The sequence below is a fragment of the Capra hircus genome, chromosome 2 (assembly GCF_001704415.2).
Source record: "Capra hircus breed San Clemente chromosome 2, ASM170441v1, whole genome shotgun sequence".
NCBI classification, from domain to species: domain Eukaryota; kingdom Metazoa; phylum Chordata; class Mammalia; order Artiodactyla; family Bovidae; genus Capra; species Capra hircus.
The window spans coordinates 10,160,145-10,167,167 of record NC_030809.1 but is presented as its reverse complement, the minus strand read 5'-3'; the positions used below and the strand labels follow the sequence as shown (position 1 = coordinate 10,167,167).

The window sequence follows — 7,023 nt, the reverse complement described above, 5'->3', positions numbered from 1 at the left end:
TCTGCAAACAGAGAAAGCCCACACAAAAGCGACGAAGACCCAGCACAACCAAAAAAAAAAAAAAGAGAGAAAGGCGCTGAAAGTGGTGCCTCCATTCAATATTACCTACACTTTTTGAGCTGCACTCCAGGCAGGGGCTAGAGTTAAGAAGGTGGTGTTCCTGCTCTCCAGGAACTCTTGGGGTAATGGGGGAAAGGGTGCAACAATATTACAAGTGCTTCACAGAGGTGCAAAGTGCAAGTGAGCCTGGAAAGTCAGGCTGATTTCACTTGGGGAACAGAGTGTGAATATCAAGCGAGATCTCCTCCAAGAGGTGACATTTGAGCTGGGTCATAAAGAATTATAAGACTGACAGTAGGAAATGGTCTTTGTAGCAAAGGGTAAGAATTACCGGAACTATTGGGAGTGTTGGGTGCTGTGCTCAGCACCCTATGTATTCATTTAATCCTTATGATGAATCTATGAAGAAGCATTATAATTATGCCCATTTTCCCAGATGTGGTAACTGAGGCTTAGAGAAGGGAACTGATTTGTTTACAAACTTCCACATCTGGTAAATGGCAAAATTCAGACTTGAACCTAGGTCTTCCACACTCTTAACTTCTCCTACATAGAGTGGTTTGGGCAAAGGACATGTGGAGAAGGGTAGGAGGTGAGACTGGTGGGGAGACTGCTAGGGGGAGGCAGAGATTTGGGTGGTAGAAGCCTTGGTGAGAAGTGCAGCCTTTATCCAGAGAGCAGTGGGGAGCCATGCAAAGTTCATTAGTGAGGGAGGGAGTAAAGAGGGATGGGACACACAATTAGCTTTCTGGTTTTATTTATTACCACTTTTAAGTGACTTCCCTGGTGGCTCAGATGGTGAAGCGTCTGCCTACAATGCCAGAGACCCAGGTTAGATCCCTGGGTTGGGAAGATCCTCTGGAGAAGGAAATGGCAACTCACACCAGTACTCTTGCCTGGAAAATCCCGTGGATGGAGGAGCGTGGTAGGCTACAGTCCATGGGGTTGCAAAGAGTCCAAAACAACTGAGCAACTTCACTTTAACCACTTTTAAACTTTTTATTTATTTTTGGCTACACTGGGTCTTCATTGCGGTTCATGGGCTTCTCACTGAGGTGCCATCTCTTGTCGCGAAGCACAGGCTCCAGGGTGTGACGGCTTCAGTAGCTGTGGCGCATGGGCTTGGTTACCACATGGCATGCGGGATCTTCCTGGACCAAGGATAGAACCTGTGTCTCCTGTATTGGCAAGTAGATTCCTAATTAGGGAAGTCCCCAGCTCAAAGGAGAAGAAATTAGAGACAGAGAACCCTGTGTAAGCGTTGCTACAAAAATCCAAGGAAAAGATAGGGGTTGAAGGATGGAGAAGATGGGGTGCCCTGGGAGACGGCAAGCAGAACCTGGGGGCTAAATGGCTCTGGCAGATGAAGTGGAAGGAGGAATCACAGATGATGTCCCAGGTTTGGGGCCTGTTATGTTCCAGAAAGAAGCTTAATAACAGGTCTTTAACAATATATTGGGTACCGCCTCCCTTAATCAGGGCTTTGCTCCACATGGCACCTGCAAAACTCACCCCTGGATGGTGCTCAGTTGTTGTTCAGTCGCTGAGTCTTGTCTGACTCTTTGCGACCCCATGGACTGCAGCACACCAGGCTCCCCTGTCCTTAACCACCCTTGCTCAAACTCGTCCATTGAGTCAGTGATACCAACCAACCATCTCGTTCTCTGTCGTCCCCTTCTCCTCCCGCCTTCAATCTTTCCCAGCATCAGGGTCTTTTCTAACGAGTCAGCTCTTCACATCAGGTGGCCAAAGTATTGGAGCTTCAGCTTGAGCATCAGTCCTTTCAATGAACACCCAGGACTGATTTTCCTTTAGGATTGACTGGTTTGATCTTCTTGCAGTCCAAGGGACTCTCAAGAGTCTTCTCCAACACCGCTTAGTCTTCTCCAAATACCCAAATGCATTCATTGCTTGCTTTTGTCCTTGGTCACCCGATACATATGGAGCACTTACTGAATGCCAGATATTCTGAGCTAGGATGGACAAGGAACAAACTGAACTAACCTCATTAGTGGCTTACTGATTGCAGCCTGGGGTCTGCATCTGAATCCTTGTTCTGCTACTTCTTGGACTGAGTCCTGGCTCAGCTTCCAGCTTGCTTGTGACTTCTGGTACATGACTCTATCTTTCCTTTTCTCAGTTTCTTCATCTGTAAAATGGGAAAACTAACTGTACCCAGCACAGGGATTAAATGGGTTAATGCATGGAAAGTCGCTGGCACTGGGTAAGCATTTTGTGTCAGCTATTATTATTATTACAGAGTTCACCTTTTAGTGGGGAGACAGATCCAACTACACAATTAATTATTTAATTACAACGGGGATAAATACCTTGAAGGAGCAGCACAGTCTGGAGGTGAGAGAGGGCTCCCCAAAGTGAGGGATGGTCCCCGCTGAGCACTGGGGCTGGCCGGTTTAAGGGTGAGGGAGAGGGGTCTCAGAGGCGGCCGACCCTCAGGCAGAAGGAGGTGCTGAGAGGTTTGTATTTCTGTTAACTCTCCCTCTTTGAAACCTCAAAATGGTGCTGAGAAGTAGGTCAGGCAGATACTCTGCCCCCATTTTCCAGAAAGGGCACTAAGACCTAGAGAGAAACAGGGACTTAGCTGGTCAGTGACAGAGCCTCCTGGTTGTTGCTCTGATCCAGGGGGCTGGAGGGGACAGGCTGAGAAGAGGCCTTTGTCCCTCTGTCTGCTGGGGCGGGAGCAGCAGGAACTGAGGCCGCAGCTGGCCACTGTTCCTTCCCCTGCCAGCAGAGCAAGTCCAGGCTCATGGCAGGGGCTGGGAACGTTCCTTTCGTCTTTTTTTTTTTTTTTTTTAAGGCACTTTAATCAACATTAAGCTGTGACTTCAAACAGACACAGCTCCCAACTGTCCTCCCTAACCCTGGGTCTCTCCAACTCCCCAGGGTAAGCCCCCCCAGGCAGCCAAGTTTCCAGGAAAGGGAATGAGGCCTGGCTTCGGAATCCAAAGACTTTGTGGTGAGTCCTGGCTCAGCCTCCAACTTGCTGTGTGACCTCGGGCAGGTCACCAGCCCTCTCTGGGCTCCGAGTGTCCTCTGCAAAACAGGGAAGGGAGGGTTGAAGGACATCAGGTGGTGTGGGAGGGTGGTGGCGGTGGTGGTAGTGGTGGTGGGGGGAGCCCAGTAACCGGGTTCAGCCAGCTGCAGCCGCTTTGCTGCCCTTCAAGTTGGAGGCACTGGGGCCTCGGGGGTCCGGAAGCCGGGGACAGGCAGCCTTTCATCTCTGCTGGCCCAGGGTCGCTGCAGGTTGGCAGGCCCCACATCCCGAGATCGCGTTTCAGGCTGGAAGGGGCCTTCCTGTGACCTCAGCCGGCCAGCCCGGCCCCTGCCCCCTCCTCCCCATTCTCACCAGAGGGAAGCAGGCAGCAGCCCGCCCAAGGTCACTGGCCAGCAAGTGGCTGTCCTTCGGCCTGCCCTTCCCTCCCACCCGAGCCAGCCCCCACCGGCCTCCCACTGTAAAGCCTCAGGTCTCCTGGGCCATTAGGAATCTGCCAAGCGAGGCGTGGTCTTTTTCCTCTCTCTTGTTTCTTGGCTTGTTTTCCCGGTTCTCCAACAGCCGCCTCCTGCAAAAGCCTCCGGGTGCGTGTACAGGAACATTTTTCTTTAAAAAAAAAAAAAAGAGAGAGAGAGAGAGAAATGCAGCCACAATTTGGGTAAAAAAGCAACCAACTCCTTAATCCTTCCCTGTAACCTCTGGCTCCTCAGCAGGGTTGGCTCCAGCCGCTGGGAAGGAAGGCCCTGCTGGGGTGAGAGGCCTGGGCTTGTTTCCCGCCCACCCCCTCCTCACCCGCCTCTGCTCTCCTTCAGGGTTTCGTCTGACTTCTGGAGCCAGGAGGAGGGCTCAGCAGAGCTCAGGAAGCATGGGGGGCTGATGGCGTTGGCCAGGGCCTCTGCCCTCTGCCCACTTGGCCACTTTCTAGGGAGGTTACATGGAGCAGGGGTTTTCACCCCTAACCCACTGCCTCTACTCCCGCTTTCATCCCTTTTTTCTCCTCTACGAGTCCCCTGCAAGTTCCCTGAGCACCATCTCCCATCTCACTGCTTCGTCATCCAGCACCAGGGCTTGGCTTTCTTTTTGTGAAAGCCATACACTTCCACACTCCAAGCCTCTATCCACTCAGACTCCTCCGTAGCGGGGCACTCAATGTCCCCGCCAGGTCTTGCTCTGTCTGCGGAACCCTTAATTAATTATCTGTTGCAGCCTCAGGACCTGGGTCAGTGCTTGAAACATCCTGGGTACTTGGTGTCTCTTGCATGAATGATTTCAAACCGTCAAAAGGTCTCTAGCAATATTCAGGGTGATCCTGCAAAAGGAACATTTGATCACGTCACATCCCAGTTAAAACCCTTCCGTGCCTCCCCAGCACCCTTAGAATCCAGTCCAATTCTCCATCCCCCACCTCTTTCCATTTGCCGGATCGCATCAAAGGATTTCCTTTTTCTCCCAACACAGCCATCTTTCTCTTGCCTCTGGGCCTTTGTACTTACAAGAAATTACCCCCTGCCTGCCACACCCTTCCCCAGCTCTCACCTGGCTGACTCCCTCTGGTCAGTTACCTTGTCAGATTACCCAACAAGCAGAGGAACGTGTATTCAGGACACCAGCAAAGCAGGGACACCAAAAACAATTTTTAAAAATAATCTGATGTTTGATAATTTAAAAAACATTTAAATAGTATTCATGGCAAACATCTGAAGTTTATTTGAGTTCCTTACTCTTACAGTTAGTTTCGTTTTTTTATGTTGAATTTACATATGGGCTGGGTGGTGGTAGGTTGACATAATCTGGCTCTGATTTTTCCTTTTTTTATTTAAAAAAATATTTATTGGAAACTTACATTACCATATGTAAAACAGATAGCCAAGGGGGAATTTGCTGTGTGGCTAAGAAATTCAAACAGGGGCTCTGTATCAACCTAGAGGGGGGATGGGGAGGGAGATGGGAGGGAAGTTCAAAAGGGATACACCTATGGCTGATTCAGGTTGAGGTTTGACAGAAAACAACAAAATTCTGTAAAGCAATTATCCTTCAATAAAAAAATAAAAAAGTTTTTCATTTGGTTGTGTTGGGTCTTAGTTGTGGCACACAGGATCTTCCATCTTCTTTGCGGCATGTGGAATTTTAGTTATGGCATGCGAATTCTTAGTTGTGGCTTCTGGGATCAAATTCCCTGACCAGGGATCAAACCCGAGCTCCCTGCATTGGGAGTGCCAAGTCTCAGCCACTGAACCACCAGGACAGTTCCTTGGCCCTGATCTTTAAATCTCAGCCTAGATATCAACCGGCTTCCCAGGCAATGCTAGTGACGAAAAACCCACCTGCCACCGCAGGAGACATAAGAGACGCAGGTTTGATCCCTGGGTTGGGAAGATCCTCTGGAGGAGGGCATGGCAACCCACTCCAGTACTGCTTGGAGAATCCCATGGAAAGGTGAGCCCGATGGGCTACAGTCCACAGGGTCACAATGAGTTGGACACCATTGAGGTGACTTAGCACAGGCATCAACTACTCCTCCAGGAAGCCTTCACCGACCCCTTGACAGGTTTAGGTCTCTCTTTTTTGGTAGTCCCAAAGCCTCTCTGGATTCTTCTTTAATACTGCTGTTTTTGCTTTACTTATTGCTTTCTATTCCCTGATTCCAAGTCTGTAAACTCCCTGGGGGCATTTCTTTCACCTCTTTATCTGCAGTGCCCAGAAGACCTAGCATAGAACTTACCCCAGCATGTTAGTTCAGTTCAGTTCAGTTTAGTCGCTCAGTCGTGTCCAACTCTTTGCGACCCCATGAATCACAGCATGCCAGGCCTCCCTGTCCATCACCATCTCCCGGAGTTCACTCAGACTCATGTCCATCGAGTCCATGATGCCATCCAGCCATCTCATCCAGCATGTTAGTATCTAGCCTTTATAGATTCAGTCTCCTTTGCAGGGTTTGCACTGTACATCATATTCTATGTCTCTATATTATAACTTTGTTTGAGGAACTCCTATCTGCCTTTCAAGACCCTACTCAAATGATCCCTCTTTTGGTAAGCCTGCCCCAATCCTCCAGTTAAGTTCTATGCTTCTGTGGGCTCGCAGCTCCTGCTGCAATCGGTGTTTCTCTCTTTCTTTCAAATAATGTATGTGGTTTTTTTTTTTTTAATTCTTGTACTTTTCCTTTTGCTGTTAGAGAGTTTTATTTTTAAAAAATATTTATTTACATATTTATTTGGCTTCACCAGGTCTTAGTTGTGGCACTTGGCCTCTTTCAGTTGCAGCATGTGGGCTCTTTAGTTGTGGTCTGTGGGATCCAGTTCCCTGATCAGGGATAGAACTGGAGCTCAGAACTGGGAGCTCAGAGTCTTAGCCACTGGACTACCTGGGAAGTCCTATGTATGTGTAGCTTTTATGTATGTGTTTTTCTCCCTCACTAGATTGGGAGTCACTCGAGGGCAGAGACTGGGTGGATGGATCCCTGGATTGCCAGTGCCCTGCACAGGTCTGGCAAGAGCCGTCAGCAGTAGAGGCTCACTAGATGAATAGACTAGAAGACGCTACAAAGGAGAGAAAATTCAGGCAGGATTTTGAAGGTGGGAGGGAAAAAAAAGAATAACATGCACTTACTGAGGGCACAGAGTCAGTACAGATAACAGCAAATAAAACAACCACCACTGAGAGCACCAGGGTGCAAAGGGTAAGAACAGAGCTAAGCTCTGCCTCTTGTGGGCTGTGTGGCCTTGCGCAGATTATAGAGCCTCTCTGTGCCTCAGTGTCCTCATCTGTAAAATGAGGGATGGTAATAAGGGACCCCTTCCAGGGTCCAAAACTGGACTCTTGTCTAACTCTCAGAAATGACTTGTCCAAGGAGACACATATGCTGACAAAGCAAGAGATTTTATTGGGAAAGGGCGCCCGGGCTGAGGGCAGTAGGGTAAGGGAAGCCAGGACAACTGCTCTGCCACGTG

At 49.3% G+C, this 7,023-nt stretch overlaps 1 long non-coding RNA gene across 2 annotated transcripts; it reads right to left on the bottom strand.

The window, feature by feature from the left end:
- On the bottom strand, nt 1,180-4,609 carry LOC102185696. 2 transcript variants are annotated; one of them, XR_001918959.1, is made up of 5 exons: nt 4,479-4,609; nt 4,289-4,382; nt 2,391-3,679; nt 2,065-2,209; nt 1,180-1,238 (listed from the first exon to the last, which is right to left on the bottom strand). It is a non-coding gene; the product is annotated as an uncharacterized LOC102185696 (long non-coding RNA). The 2 variants fall into 2 exon arrangements; XR_309829.2 differs by lacking the exons at nt 4,289-4,382; nt 4,479-4,609 and having other exon boundaries at nt 1,181-1,238; nt 2,391-4,238.